This window comes from Miniopterus natalensis, chromosome 14 (genome assembly GCF_054644295.1).
Source record: "Miniopterus natalensis isolate mMinNat1 chromosome 14, mMinNat1.hap1, whole genome shotgun sequence".
Lineage (NCBI taxonomy): Eukaryota > Metazoa > Chordata > Mammalia > Chiroptera > Miniopteridae > Miniopterus > Miniopterus natalensis.
Genome location: NC_142094.1, coordinates 20505275 through 20521900, shown reverse-complemented (window position 1 = coordinate 20521900; position 16626 = coordinate 20505275). Strand labels below are relative to the sequence as shown.

At 37.6% G+C, this 16626-nt stretch overlaps 1 protein-coding gene across 1 annotated transcript in view; it reads left to right on the top strand.

The window, feature by feature from the left end:
* The window catches only part of MCU (mitochondrial calcium uniporter), a 166933-nt gene that overhangs the window by 69625 nt on the left and 80682 nt on the right, over positions 1-16626 (top strand). The window lies entirely within an intron of this gene.

Genomic DNA, 16626 nt, shown 5'->3' with positions numbered 1-16626 from the left:
GGAAGGGAGAGGGAGAGAGAGAGAAACATCAGTGATGAGAGAGTCATTGATTGGCTGCCTCCTGCACTCCCCTGACTGGGAATCGAACCCCAATCGCCTGGATCCTAGGTCGACTCTCAACTGCTGAGCCACGCCCGGCCGGGCTCTATTGCAGATATTAAAGGCAAATAACTTTATCAAGAATAAGGGATCCCTTTTTTCACCAGTGAGTTACAGAAGCTCTAAAACTTTGAGAATAAAAACAATCCAGACTATTTTTTATTTCTTGAAGTTTATATCCATTAGAATAGAATTAAGAGAAGGTTGGAAATTCAAAACACCTTTTAGGTAGCTCCTTTTCCTTTTTCTTTCTTTCTCAGAAGAGATTGTTCTTGTGGGGGGAACTTTTCTATAGGGTCTGGCCTTGATTCTATGGCTTTTGTTTTAAATCAACTTTATGTAGGTATTTTTACCATACAATGAACTAAACCTATTTTAACTGTACAATTAATGAGTTTGACAAGAGTTTATGTCCAGGTAACCACCACCATAATCACAAAGACAGAATATTTTTATCACTCCAAAAGAGCCCTTGTATCCCTTTGCAGTTAATCTCTTCCTTCTACCTTTGGTCACAGGCTACCCTTGACCAGCTTTCTGTAATTACAGATTCTGTATGTAAAAAGTATTATTTATTTCAAATGAGGCTTATTTTATGTCTTTATTATTTAAATGAATTACTTTTATTTAGGTCTTTAGGACTTGCAAATTAAAACAATTTTCCTTCTGCTATCTGTAATTGTCCTCTTAGCTCTGAAGTTTCCTAGGGGAAGATATTACTTATAATTTACAGATGAGAAAACAGACACATATCATGGTGGCTCTGAGATTATACAGGACCATGTGAATTCTTGCCTGTTGAAAAAGGAGCTCAGTTTGAAGTCTCATAAGGGGAGTAGAAAATACCTATTTTTAAAAAATATATATCTTTATTGATTTCAGAGAGAGGAAAGGAGAGGGAGAGAGAAAGATAGAAACATCAATGATGAAAGAGTCATTGATTGGCTGCCTCCTGCACGCCCCTGACTGGGGATGGAGCCCACAACCCGGGCATGTGCCCTGACTGGGAATTGAACCCCTATTGCCTGGATCCTACGTCGACGCTCAACCACTGAGCCACGCCCGGATGGGTGAAAATATCTATTTTGATTTGACTGTATCTGTGGATTTTAGTATGAAATGGGTTCATTTCAGCTTTTTTGTTTTCCCTCTGGCGTATTAGGTTCTGATGAATTTATAAAGGGTGAAAATGAAGGATTTGGGATTTGGTTTGAGTGCTGAGTCTATCCCCCGCCCCCCTCTTTTAGTGAATTTTACCAGATCACTTAAGGTTTTGAAGTTTAGTTTTCTTATAAGTAAAATAAAACTAAAAATTCAGAGTTGTTTTAGGAATTAAAGGGAATGTATGAATGGACAGAAGTCTGTTTAATTTTGGGAGAGATTGTATTGGTTGTTTCGTCATCTTGTTAGGCTCTTGACTTTTAATTTAGGCACATATTGGATGATCAGATCAACTTGAAAAAACAACTTCTAAGGGAACATAGAAAATGTCAAGATTCTTAAAGCGGCTTGTACTAATGACAAGAAAAAGAATCCTGAGATGCTCTAAATTTAATTACAGCTGGCTGAAAGAGAGAACAGTGAGCCTGTTGTAGCTGGGGGCCAGCTGACAAAAGATTGCCAATATACCTCAATGTATGTTGGAGCTTTGGATCAATGTCCAGGCATCTACTAGCCAACCACTAGATGGGCCATGGTACCCTGCATGTGGTATGACTTTCAGGACTGTTGCCCACAACCAATTCAAAGGAGCAAATACTTCTTTCTTACAGACTCTGCACCTATCCCAGACTAGCCCTCCTTCACCTTATCCTGCCCCCCCTTATCTGTAGCCTATGTAAATTTTTTCAAAAGAACTTCCATCTTTTTTTCTCCTACTTGATGTGTGAAAAACATCTGTCAACTGCAGGACAGCAAGCATGTTGCCTTTTCCACCTAGTGCTGCTGATGGTGGTTTAGACTGGTCCTTTATGGCCCAATAAACGCTTTCTTTTAAAAGGCTTTCAGCCATTGTAGTTAAGTTTTTTGTTTAACACTATCAAAGCAGCAGTTTTCAGCCTTTTTCATCTCATGGAACACATAAACTAATTACTAAAATTCTGCAGCACACCAAAAAATGTATTACTTGCCAATCTGACAAAAAGAATAGGTATAATTTTGATTCACTCACACCGATGACTATTTTGGCCTTTGTCATTTTTTATTTGACAGTCTAAGGGAAAAGAGGTCAGTGCCTGTGACTAAATAGTCAAGTATTGCATGTTTTAAAAATTCTTCTGGTACACTGGTTGAAAATTGCTATATTAGAGTAAAAAGTTCTCAAGGGGAAAAAAGAGGATTGGGAAATAAAGAGTAATCAATTTTTAAATTAGAGAAGAAAACAAGCCAAAAAAAAAAAAAAAAAAAGACTTCTAATTTGTTTTTTTATAAATTGTATTTATTTCTGCACAAAACAAAATTACCGAAATTACCGTATAATCTTTCATAAATTCTAACTCTGGAATCCTGGAATCCTCATTAGATGAAACTACTTGATGATGAAGTCATTTTGGTATTTTAATAACTTCTCGTCCAGGTTGCAAAATAGTTTTTTCAAAGTGTTTTTATTGATTTCAGAGAGAGGAGGGGAGAGGGAGAGAAAGAAACATCAATGATGAGAGAGTCGTCATTGATCGGCTGCCTCCTGGACAGGGGATTGAGCTCACAACCCGGGCATGTGTCCTGACCAGGAATCAAACCACGATCTCCTGGATCCCAGGTCGCTGCCCAACCGCTGAGCCACACCAGCCAGGCTGTTATACTTTTATCCAGCACTTACCTATGTTTTGTGATAAGAGAGTTTATAGTTTATCTAGCCTAAAGTATTGGTAAGAATAAAGGTGCTGCCTGATCTAATTTAGGAAATTTTGCTTATATGAATTAGGGTTAGGGCCCTCTTCAGATCCTACGATTAAAGAAATCTTACTCAGTGAATAATATCCCCTTCTTTGGATAACAAGGAGGGGAAGAGGATTCAAATTTATTTAAGCCATGCCCTAGCACTACTGCAGCTGTAGCTAACCTAAGGGAAGATGGATTGTTATGCTATAACATTTCTTATAAATTGTTTTTGAATTTGGATAACACAACTCTCGTGTAAGCTGTATAATGATGCTTTATTATTATTTTTTCATCTAACACCCACACAAAAGTATAGTACTATCAGGATAGTAAGGGATGGGAAAAGTCTCAATAATTTTTAAATAGGTTTTTATATTTATTTCAAGCTGATGAATGTACAGCAAATACTGAGAGGATATATTGTTCACTGTTTCCTGTTATGTTTATACAGCTGAAAATATATAACCATTTGTCTTTGGGCCTTATTATTTCAAAACCAAGAAATGGAATAAAATTAACTACTAAAGGCTAATTTCTTTTTTTCTTTTTTCAATATATCTTTTATTGATTTCAGAGAGAGGAAAGGAGAGGGAGAGAGAGAGAGACAAACATCAGTGATGAGAGAGTCATTGATCGAGCCCGCAACCCGGGCATATGCCCTGACAGGGGATCGAACCCTGATTGCCTGGATCCTAGGTTGACGCTCAACCGCTGAGCCACGCCCAGCCGGCTAAAGGCTAATTTCTATCATCACAGACATTTAAGCTTCTTCTGTTTTGGGCAAATACATGTTTCTTTCAGAAGTAAATAGATTTTAGAAACAAAGTGAAAGGAATGTTCCCTTTAAATGATTAGCAAGTAAAGTTTCACAAATAGAGTATTTCTTTGAAACTGATTAATGTTTAATGCAGTTGTTAAATTTCCTGCTTAATTATCAAGTTGTGTCGTGGGGAAGCTTTGAAAACTTTCATGTATAATAATCTCATGAAAAAATGTTCAATATATTAAAAAAATGGTTTAGAAACTATATACTTTTCTTATATTTGTAGGTAAATTCTCTCTGGCTGAGACTACCTAGTGTAAAAAAACAGCAAAAGGAAGATTTTTAATTTTTTTTTAATTTTTAAGCTCTTTGGAGCCTAAGTCATAATTTATAACTAGAGCATAGGGGTCTTGTTCCCAAGACTGCCCCAAATGACTAGATTGCCCAGCATAGGTCGGTTGGCTTATTTGATTTTATTTCATTAAAAACTCTTTTGTTGTTTAAGAAGCAATATTTATTTACTGCAAATAGTAAATTAGAAAATACAAATAAGTCTAAATAAGAACCAGTGATATATTCACTGTTAACAATTTGGTTTAGATCCTTCCTGACTTTCCCTGTGTATGCCATTTTCTAAAGTGTTTTTATCACATAGCTTCACATTGAATATCTTTTCATGTGACACTTACACCAGAATTTTAATATATGGCAGTTTTTCATAAAGCTTAAGTTTAGAATCTGGAATCAGACCTTGTTTTTATCCTGGACTTTTCTGTTTAACACTTATATGACTTGGCAAATAAACCTCATTTGTAAAATGGGGATACATCATAGGATTGTTGGGAAAATTAAATGAGGTCATATAAAGCAGTTAACATAGAATCTGATATACAGTATTAGTTAATAAATGCTCACTATCTTTACTCAAATATTCTAGTATATTAATGTCTTATATAGGTAATGTAACAAATTCCTATGGTTGGAAAACTTTTTGTAATATTTCAGGATTACACAAAAAAAATGCAATATTTAAGCAACTTCTTAAATGTCAAGAAGACTTAACTAGGCGTGGGATTGAGGAATTGAATCTTGATACTGTTGGCGGCAAGAACAGCATCAGGTGTTAGACCAGTAAAGTCAGACCAGACCTTGGTTCAGCAACCTCGGTACTTGAGTTCTGGCTAAGAAAGGATCCAGAGCCAAGACTCAAAACTATAACAGAAAGTTTATTTAGAAAGTCACAGAGGTAGAAGAAGTGAGTGGTAGAAGAAATGGACTGGGGAAACAAGTTACAGAGGCAAAAGAAGGACCCTTGGTGCTTAGGAGAGAGAAGGGTAAGGGTAAATGAGATTATAGACATTTCCAGATGTGTAAGGTCTCCAATTTTTCCTTCCAAGTACACTGTCTCAGAAAGCTATTAAAATATATGTGCTGTGCCCAGCTGGTGTTGCTCAGTGGTTGAGCATCAACCTGTGAACCAAGAGGTCACAGGTTCAATTCCTGGTCAGGGCACATGCCCAGGTTTTGGGCTCGATCCCCAGTAGGGGGTGTGCATGAGACAGCCAATCAATGTTTCTCTCTCCTTGATGTTTCTATCTCTCCCTCTCCCTTTCTCTCTCTCTAAAAAAATCAATAAAAATATGTTTTTAAAAAATGGAATATATGTGCTGTACCAAAGTGAGGAAGTATCCCCTAGGAGATGGTATCCAGGAAATGGGATATTAGAGGTGAAGGACGTTTCTAGAATGATGATAAATGTACATCTTGAGAGGATGAATAAATTCGTATGGGGACACTAATTCCTTATACAAGTTTTATGGATGAATTAGTTGCTCTCAAAATGTTTAACAGATTTCCCATATGACCCAGCTATTCTACTTCTAGATATATACCTAAGGTAAATGAAAGCATACGTCTACACAAAACTTGTACAAAAATTTATACAATGTTCATAGTAGCATTATTCACAATAGCCAAAAAATCAAAATAACCCAAATATCTATGAACTAATGAATGGATAAACAGCATGTGCTATATCCATACAATGGAATATTATTTGGCAACAAAAATTAATGAAGTAGTGATACATACTATAGTATAGATGAACCTTGCAAATATTATGCTAAATAAAAGGCAATCACAAAACACCACATGCTATGTGATTCCATTTGTACATAATATACAGAACAGGCAATCCATAGAGATAGAAAATAGATTAGTGGTTGCCAAAGTTGGGTGAAGGGGCCTGGGGAGAGACTCCTAATAAGCATGAACTTTCTTTTTGGAGTGATTAAAATGCGCTAGAATTAGGTAGTGATAATGGTTGCATGACTCTGAATATACTAAAGACCACTGAATTGAACATTTTAAAGGGTGAATTTTATAGCATGTAAATTATATCTCAAAGTAGTTTAAAAAAAAATAACTGTCAAAAAAAAAAAGGAAAATAAAGTTTGCCAGTTCTTTCAGGTAATGTTCTAAGATATTGCTTGGCTGATATTGTGCGCGTATATCTGTGTGTGTATTTGGATGAATTGAGAAGAGAGGAGGAAAGATACTTTTGTTATCATTTGTTAAAACAGATTTACCATAATCTTTTATGAGAGCAGGTACATGATGCCTACTTTATTCAGATGGAAAGCCACTGAGCTTCACTTAGCCACCCCTAACCTATATCCCCCAATATTCTCATCATCCAGAAAGGTCTAGCCTCCCCCCCCCCAAAAGACCTGGAATAGTGATATCTGAGTTTTACCATATCAATGACATCTCTGTTTTTTTCCTGTTAATACCTTCCTCAGTACTCACAAGCTTATTGTGAGAATCAAATGACGTTTTTAGGCAGGAAAGCGCTCTTAAAGGATTAGAAACACTCTATAAATGTAAAGTAACAAATATAATTGAATGGAATGGTTTTTTTCCTTTGGTGACTTTTGATGTCCATTTAATTGATTTGACTGACTTGTAGAAACAGTAATTGAATGAATAGTTTATTTCTGGATATTTTTACCATCTCAATGTAATTTAAAAAATTGGAGCACTCAACTGGGGAGATTTTTGGTGTAGAAGTTGGTATCTTGTTTTTGGTAATCAGGAAATATTTGTTGAATTGAATTTGTCAGGCAAGGATTTTGGGGATCAGAAATTGAGGCTGAAGCTACTTGGAGCCAGTAGGGACCTCTCTGTTTAGATGTATAAACTAATGTATCCTTAGCCTGGGCTACATGCTTTTACAATTTCCCCCCATAGCTCGCTTTGCCTCTCAGTTTCTTAGATTTATTAATTTTAAATAATTATCGTGGGGTTAAATTCAACTTAAGGCCAGCCAGGTTATAGGTGGTAAGGATTCCCAAAGGCAAAATATACACAAAGTACACTGTGTGTGAGACATCGTTCATTCATTCCATTTTTTGTTAAAACAAGGCTTTGGGGCTTGGATATTTATGTTTGTTTTCAGAAATAGGTGGTTGTGTGGTTGGACATAAGTAGATGTTTTATTTTCCTGGGAATCAGTTGAAACTTACGTGTAAGAACTTAACTTGAGGTCATTTCTAGGTGAAGGAGGAGAATGATGAGTTGCTTAACATACTTAAGTATCTACTTTCATGTCAGTTCCTTCATTTTTTACCCCTTCCCTTAGTGCTGTGATATATTTATGGTCTTCGTGGCTTGACCAAAAGGATAATAATCCTGGAACCTATTTTAGTGACAGGGCCTTTGTAGATGATCCAAATTATTGATAGAAGAAGGACACTGTGATTTGTGGTCATGCATAGGCTGCAGAAAAGAGGAAACTCCTTTGTAGTCTCATCGGATATTTGGGGTCATTTCCGTGAGGGAAAGTAGTGAGTGCTGCCAGGACTACAGACTCCTCTCTATAGTCCTTGGATCATAATTCTCCCGACTCCATCCCCTTTCACTGTTGCTGATGCCACAAAATAGTATATTCTAACCACACATTTGGATGGCAGGGACCCAAGAATTGGCAATACAAAAGAATGCCATATCCCTTCCCAGTCTGCCTGAAATCTTATTAGTGCTCGTAGAAGTGTAGGGCTACTTACACTGTCCGTTTCCATTTGTACCATGCCTGCTACGTTTTTACCTCCATGCTGTACGTATTTCCTCACTCATGTTCCTCCAAATGCTCTCTTGTTCTTTTCCACTTACTTAAATCCTACCTATTTTAAAAAGTCTAACTGAATTTCTACCTTATCTGAGGAACCCATTTTAACTTTATTTAACTTTACAAGGATGTGTGTTTATTTTCCCTTATTGCTTTGTAACTTCCTTGCATATAGGGCTCATGCGTTATTTGCATCTTGGCTGGTAATTAACAAGGCCAGGAACAACAGAGGGTTATTGTGACTCTAGTGTAGTTATCTAACAACACCCTGCAGTAGCATACAAGGGACTAGCCCTTGCATTTTAAAGGAAACCAGATAAATGATCAAGAATCCAGGGAGCCCGGCCGGTATGGCTCAGTGGTTGAGCATCCACCCATGAACCTTGAGGTCACAGTTCAATTCCTGGTCAGAGCACATGCCCGGGTTGTGGACTCGATCCGCAGTGAGGGGCAAGCAGGAGGCAGCAGATCAATGATTCTCTTTCTCCTTCCTTCCTTCCTTCTTCTGAAATCAATAAAAACATACTTTTTAAACAAAAAAGAATCCAGAGAATTTAGAAGTATTTGTGACTGGTGGTATCTCTCACTGGACCCTCCTACTAAGGCAGTTTGCAGCCTACAGTTCCAAAGGAAAGTGTGAAGGGAGTTCCCAACCATAAAAAAGGAAACAGTAAATTGGTATAACGTTTTTGCTGAATTCACTTTAAGCATAATCAATATCTACCCTAAGTTTTTCATTGAATAGTTTAAATGAAACCACTGCATTGTACATATTCTGCCTTGGCTAGAGAATATCAATGTATAGATTGATTTCAAGTTGGATTTTACTACCTGGCATAGGTACACCGTCTAGATACATTCTGTGTAAAGCCTTCCAATAGTTTGAAGGGTTATATTATGTTTACTTTTTACTTTTCAATTACAGTTGACATTAAGTATTATATTAGTTTCAGGTATACAGCATAGTGGTTAGACATATATGTAATTTACGAATTAATCCCCTGATAAGTCTAGTATCCCCCTACACCATGCATAGTTATTACAATATTATTAACTATATTCCCTATGCTATATTTTACATCCTGTGACTGTGTTGTAACTGCCAATTTGTACATCTTAATTCTTTTACCTTTTTCAGCCAGCCATCCAACCCTCCTCCTTTTGCTTTCAGTTTGCTTTCTGTATCTATGAGTTTGTTTGTTTTGTTGGATTCCACATATAAGTGAAATCACATGGTATTTGTCTTTGTCTGACTTATTTCACTTAGCATAATACCCTCTAGGTTTATCCATGTTGTTGCAAATGGTAAGATTTCATTCTTTTTTTATGGCTGAGTAATATTCCATTGTATTTATGTACCACTTCTTTATTAAATTATCTATTGGTGGACACTTAGATTGCTTTCATTATCTTGGCTATTGTAAATAATGCTGCAGTGAACATAGGGATGAAATATTTAAAGTGATAAAAAGGAAGGACCTACAATCAAGATTACTCTACCCAGGAAGGCTATCACTTAGCATTGAAGGACAGGTAAAGAGTTTCCCAGACAACAAAAAGGTAAAGGAGCTCATCACCACCAAGCCAGTATGACAAGAAATGTTAAAGGGCCTTTAAGGAGGAGGAGGAAGGGAAGGGGGAGGGGAAGATAAAAAGTAGGAATAGTAAAATGTAATAGTAAAATGGCAGTAACTACATACCTATCCATAGTTGTTTTAAATGCGAGTGAATTAAATGCACCAATCAAAAGACAGGGTTCGTGAATGGAGAAGAAAACAAGACTGTACATAGGCTGCCTACAAGAGACCCATTCACATTTGTAGACACACACAGATGGAAAGTAAAGGGGTGGATAAAGGTATTTCATTCATGCCAGCATCCCTGCTGAACGTGGGTGCACAAACCCTCAACAAAGTAGGAGCAAACTGAATTCAGCAGTACACCAAAAGGGTCACACGCCATGGCCAGCCCTAGGTTATGTTGTTTACATTTTTCCCATTCTTTCGCTCCCATCCCCATGTTCAAAACATCTGTGATGCTCTTCATTTTAGAATATTGTTTAGGACAAAGGCATGGAAAAGACAAGTATGGATCCTTGAAGTTATGGTTTGGACCCAGATATGGAATTGCCACATGCCACTCATTTGGGCCTGTCTTTGGCACCTCAGAGGTGTTGCATATACTGTGTGAACCCTCTTTTTCTAAAAGAGTTTGTGTAGTGGGACAATGTTGAGATTTCTAGCCCATCTTCTTGAGGTAAAAATATGTCAAGTTAAACGCTGCAGGACGAAGAGAGGCTTTTGGGGGGTGGGGGAGAGCAGTTGTATCCAGAGTGTTACTGTAGAGCACATACTGTTCATTTGAAAAGGGAAAGCAGAGATCCTGCCAAGAAAACACACAGAGGGGAGCTGGTGGAGGGGAATAAAGTGTGGAAGGTCCCTAAAATCAGATGCATGTAGGAAGAATCTTCCCCATGATTAGCTCCAAATTTTTTTGCAGTAGCATTGCTTATTTCTTTCTTCCTTGGTTCTTTTTTTTTTTTTTTTTTTTAATTCTTTTACTTTGTCCTGGACTCTAGTTTCAAAAGCAGGTTAAGAATTTTCTTATGAAGTCTAGAGCCAAAGGCATTATTGAAACTTATCAGCCTCCAAAAGTGAATATCCAATTACTGTACCTTTTTGGCTGTTCCACATGATTAACGCTGCTGCTTGATTCAACGGGAGGGAAGCCCTGCACTGTTGGAAGCTGTAGTTCCTTACTTGACCCTTCCTGTTGTGCTGCAAGGTTGAAGAGCCCATTTACCTGGATCTCTGAGGGGTTGGCATTTTCAAAGAAAAATTTTCCTTCTATTTCCTCTTGAGAACCAATGTAAAGAGTATTGCGTAATACTCTTCAGAGAGAGAAAATGAGAGATTGCTCACTTTGAATTTGACTAAAAGGGAAGTACACAGGCTATTGGGGTGTTTTTTTTTTATATCCTATTAAATTAATACTGTCACATTTCGTAAAAACTTTGTTGTTTTCTTAATAGATCTCTTAGAACTATGTATTTTATGCAGATAGTGATTGTGGTTTTTAAAGCTAATATGTGTGATTTATTTACTTAAAATCAAGCCACCTTGTAGCCATGCATAGTTTTCCTGAGCATTTTGTTGAAAGGTGAGTGCAGTGATTAATTGCTACAGTAGTTGCAGGAGAGCTTTACGAGTAGAGTCAAGTAAACTTGCTCTGCCTACTGGCACATCTGAGGACAGAAAGTCCTGCAAGGCAGGTTGTTCTCTGGATGTCCTTGTCTCGCAGGAAGAACCCTCAGTGCACCCGGTGGCTCCCTGCCATGAATGTTAATGCCCTGTGCCAAGAGCCGCCGGCTCGGTTCAGGGCAGGCTGCTGGGGAAAGCCTGCCCCTAGGTGTGCGTGGGTTGTGGGGAGGGCTGCTGAGCGCTCTGCTTCTCTGGCTCAAGTGTATTGCAGAGCAGCTTTGCCTTTTCATTGGGCTCTGGTATGGGGAATCCCTCCCTCCTGCCCAGCTAATCTGGGGAAATTCCTAAATGCTGATGCATTTTCAACTCTGCAATGGTAATGCTCTTGTTGGAGTGAGGAGCAAAAAGCACTTGGGATGTTTTTAAAAAACGAATCAACCAATTCCTTGTGTTTCTTTTACTTGCTTGATAGAGCTGTGCAAGCATAATCAAGGGAGTTGGGATTCCGCACAATCCAGGGATTGCTCTTCATTTACCTGGGCCCCTCCTGCTCTAGTTATTTAGCATGCAGATGCAGTTTCATGATCGAGCAGGAGAATCTCCCCAATTTCCGCATGTATCACTCAGTCAGGGGGGCAAGTGGTAGTGGTAGCTGCTCCTGGCAAACCTGGCAGTGCTTCTGCCAGCAGTTTTCTAATAACCTTGCAGCAAGGTTAGTGGTTGTGCATTTACTGAAGTCACATCTTTCTTTTTCTCTTCTCTCTCTCTACCTCCATCTGTGTCCCCACCTCCCCTCCTGCTACCCCTTATACTTAGGTTTATAAATTTGCCTGTGGTATGCAGAAACTGGACATGCATTATTAAAATACATTTTAGAGTTTTTTAAAATGTGCGTAATAGAAATATAAGTGTTTAAAAACATTCTCTGATTGTCATGGTTAGTGGCAGATTAAGGCAACAGAATTTAAAATAGCCAAATATTTTCTAGAAAGTCATACTTGTTGAGTAGGCATTTATCTGACAGATTGGAGTAAGCTTCTTTTGTGTGTTGGCATATATTCTAAAATTGTAATTTTACTCACTTTTTTGTGTTTATGTAAAATTCTCCTCTTAACTCATTTCATGGAAATAAGGACTCACTTTATCTCTGACCCTTGTTTGTAGTAAGACCCTACAGGGCAGCAATTTTTACCCTAGTTTAATTTGTAAGAAAAACATTTTCATGTATGTGTAGCCACTTAACTTAGTGTTAGTTATCTAATAATAGAAATAGATGAAGAGAGAATCCTTTTGGAAAGGAGATTTTTATAGAAATCAAAGAGTGTTTCTTAGCAACTCTTAATTAATAGGTGTTTATTGAATATATACTCTGGGAATGTCCTGAGCACTAGAAATTCTGAAGAATACATTTTTGTCTACAAGGTGTTTCTTACCAGTTTTAGGAGATGAAAGTTGTCCATGGTACAGCAAATGAATAAGACTGTATTAAATAAGGTACTAAGCTATGCAGTAAAAGTTCAAGTATAGAATGATAGATAATGAACTGATTTGCCATTGAGATCATGTCATTAAACATTGAGATTGGTGTTCAGAGATGTCATCCAGTTTAGTTAATGTAGTTCTGGATAACTGTGGAGTTATGGCTTTTTTTTTTTTTTTTTTAAATATCCATATCCTGTCTTTGAACACATTGGCATTGAGTGAGCAGGCACTGCTTTTGCTACCTAAAAAAATAAGTCACGCCCTGGCTGGTGTGGCTTAATGGTTAGAGTATTGGCCCACCCACCTAAGGGTCTTGGGTTCGATTCCTAGTAAAGGGCATGTGCTCATGTTGAAGGTTCGATCCCCAGCCCTGGTTGGGGCATGTGCGGGAGGCAACCAATTGATGTGTCTCTCTCATATTGATGTTTCTCTCTCTCCCCCCCTTCCCTCCCTCCCTTTCACTCTCTCTCAAAATCAGTGGAAAGAATATCCTCAGGTGAGGATTAACAACAATAAAAAAATGAGTCACATATGGTAGACAGAGATGAGTTTTTAGAAAAAGATATATTCAATTTCGAATCCTAACTGTGCTGATTCTATTAGCTTAATAATATAATGTAAAATGATTTTAATATTAAACTAAACAAAGCATAATTTGAAAGACATACCTGCTTCCCCTGCACCTTTTAAAATAACATGTCCTTCTGGACCCAACTGAAGTCCTCCCTCCAACAAGCTTTCTCTGGCCACTCTGCCCACAATAATCTTGAGTCATTAAAATTCAATTTCTCTTGGTTATTTAAATTGTATTGTGTTTACTTCTCATTTGGCACTTAAGCATTATTATAAACCAATGTATATCTATTTTTATAATTGTACCATGCCTTGCTAATTAGGTTGTTAGCTATTAGCTGGCATGGACCTTATTTTATACTTTTTTATTTTTCTCATAGCACCTTAGCGTTGCTCTGTACGTAATAGGCACAGAGTTGATACTTTTTACTTGAGGAAAGTGGTAACAGTTGTCAGGAGACAAGGACAGAGTCTATTCTGTATTCAGTCTATGGAGGAAGTTCTGGACTATTCATTTATTAGGTATCCAGCCATTACCCAAACAAGTAATTGTTGATTTTGAGTGTATGACTAGCTGGTTAAACAGCACAGTGGCTGCTTTCCAGTCTAGCACTGAAATGACGGGATTGTAGTGAAAACACATAAGTTGTAGGTTCTATGAATGGCTACACATACAAACTAGTGATGTGTAAAATTTATCCAATACATTCTATTCGGAAATTTTACACCATATCCATATTGCTACGGGATGGGTAAAGAAGATGTCTTAAAATCATTTCATAGTTTGTGTTGTCACATAGTAACATATCATGAGTAATTGACTCATGACAGAGTGCTTGCTTGTTAGTTATAACATCCCCTATTTTAAAAGATACTGCAGTAGACCAGATTGTTTATTGGAATAAAAATCAGATTTGCTAAGTAGGGACTAAAGAGAGTAAGGTTTGGGTATGTCTGAATCCCTTCTTCTGACAGCAGTTTAGAATGGAGTATGATGTCTTAGCACTTGTTTGGCTGTTTTCATGAATCTCACCTTTTTATCTCTTTCCCGAAGTAGAAAAAATAAGACTGTGCTTAGAGTTCTTAAGTCCTGTAACTGGTTCATTTGTGCCTGTTTAGAATGATTACTGTGCCTACTCCTTGAGGCTTATAAAGGGGTGAGTTTGGGGCATTACATGAGTAAAAATTAGGGGGCAGGATTTTAACTCTTCAGTCTTTATCCTTGATCCTCCCGTTGACTGTCTCTGAGTTCACATATGCTAAGGTACACACTAGGAACCGTAAAACCTACCACCTTCAAATGAACAGAATTGACGCATTCAGTGAATTGACCAGTTCCAAAAATGGGATTGAATAGCTGGAAATTTTGGAAGCAGTTATGGTACTTAAGAATATAATCTTAGCACAATAGGTAGTAGATGATCTAGATTTAAATAATATTATGTAATTCAAGTTTTGTTGTTAGTAGTATGGGTACCAGTTAATATCTAATATCCAGAGTCAAATGTCTGGAATTGAGTGATTACCGTTGCATACTAGCTATAATACAACATTCCTCAAATGTCTCTGATGTGTTTAGGACTACATTAGCTTTAGCTTCGTGCCAAGTAAGTATAGGAGCTTTTAAGAATTTACAATGCCACCTCTATATCATTTTATAGTCTAGTCATCTTGTTTTGATCTCTCTGATTTTGTTTTATGGAAGAATTGTTACATTTCCATACTAATTCCAGATAAAGTAAGATTAAACCGTATTTGACACACAGGGTTAGTTAGTTCTTACCCCTTTCCCCAAACACAAGATTGGTGCAGTTTATCTCCAGCATTTCTAGCTCTCCTTTCCAATTTCCATTAATCTTGGTTAAGTCCTGTTCCCTCATAATTCTCCATCAGATTTGCACCCCTAGAAAAAGATAGACTATCAACACATTAATCTTTGTAATACTCCTGAGCTTCTGAAATTAGATTCATATTTCTAATCATGGCACAAAAGTAGTTATTCTCTTTTAAAGGCCCCCTAAATTACACAATAAAATGTGGGGCACTAGACAAGAAGTTTGAGAACCACCTAGCATGATCCGAGATCCTCAAACGGAGCCAGTTCCTAGTCTCACTACATGACCCACAAGCTGTTTCTGGTCACACACTTAGGATGCATTTATTGGCTTTGGTTCTGGTTTGGCTCTCGCTCTGGTTCAATTCAGGGGCCTTCTTTATGTGGGGGGCCTATTCTGTGCCATGCATTGTCGTGGACCACTTAACCTGTAGACATACACAGCAGAACTCTGAGCTCTGGATCTTTCTAACCCCACAGCATCGTAGTCCTGACACCAGCATTTTGGTCTAGTTCTAGTATATGTCTTTCATGTTGGAAGATTCAGCAAAGGAGAGGGGGAAAAAGACACTCCCTAAATCTGTATTAAGTGAATGTTGGCTTTTTCTATATAAAGAGAAGGGATATAACTTTTAGGCTAACTCCAGACTTTTTTATTTTCTTTGCTTTCTATCCTCCCTCCCCCCTAGTCAGGGATGTTGAAAGCTACATGGGAAGTTATATCTGTATATACCTCCCAGAAGCCTAAATAAACATATAAAGATTGTTAACTGGATGAGCTCAAAGGTGAGTTATATGGACTCCTTTTAGAAATTGTGGTAATAAAAAGAAAACCCTGCAAGATAATTCTGATATGTTTTATTTTTTGAATTCTGTAGATGAGTGGAGATGAAGGTATAATAAGCACAGAGCAGAAATATACATTTCTTATTAAATTGAATCTCTTCTTGCTGGATGAAATTACCCTGGGTATTTCTGGGATTCCCTGATGCTTATTTATTTATAGGTTTGTGTCTAGGAAAGCTATGGCTATACAATGAAAGCTGCTAGGCATGCTGCATGCCACTGTGCTCAGAAAGCTTTGGTTGCAGAAGTACTTTTGTGAATTCCAGCACTCCAGCTGAAATGTAATCTCCTAGGATCTCAAATCCATTATAAATTTAAATCACAATAGTGCTTTTCATTTTGATTATAGCGGAATAAGAAACAAAGAAATATATTGTGATCTGACAAAGACAGACAGGTCAGGTATTTTGGAAGCATCTCAAAATCTTGAAAGCCTTGCTCTGTTGGTGTGTACTTAGCACATATTCCTCAGTGAGTGATTCTCCTGGATGGAATAGTATGCATGTGCTGCGTTCTTCGTAGTCTCTGTCGACAGGCAGAGGGGTCGCAAGAGTACGTAGTGGTCCTCCCTTACTCACACTTTCACTTTCAGAGGTGTCAGTGCCTGTGGCCAACCACAGTCCGAAAATATTAAATGGGGAGATGGGTGAAGGGGAGAAAAATGGGGGACATCTGTAATAGTGTCACAATAAATTTTTAAAAATTTCCCAGAAATAAACAATAAGTTTTAAATTGTGTGCTGTTCTGAATAGTGTGATAAAATGTACGGTTCCTCCTGGGTCATGAGTCATCCCTTTGTCCAATGAATCCAAACTGCATACAC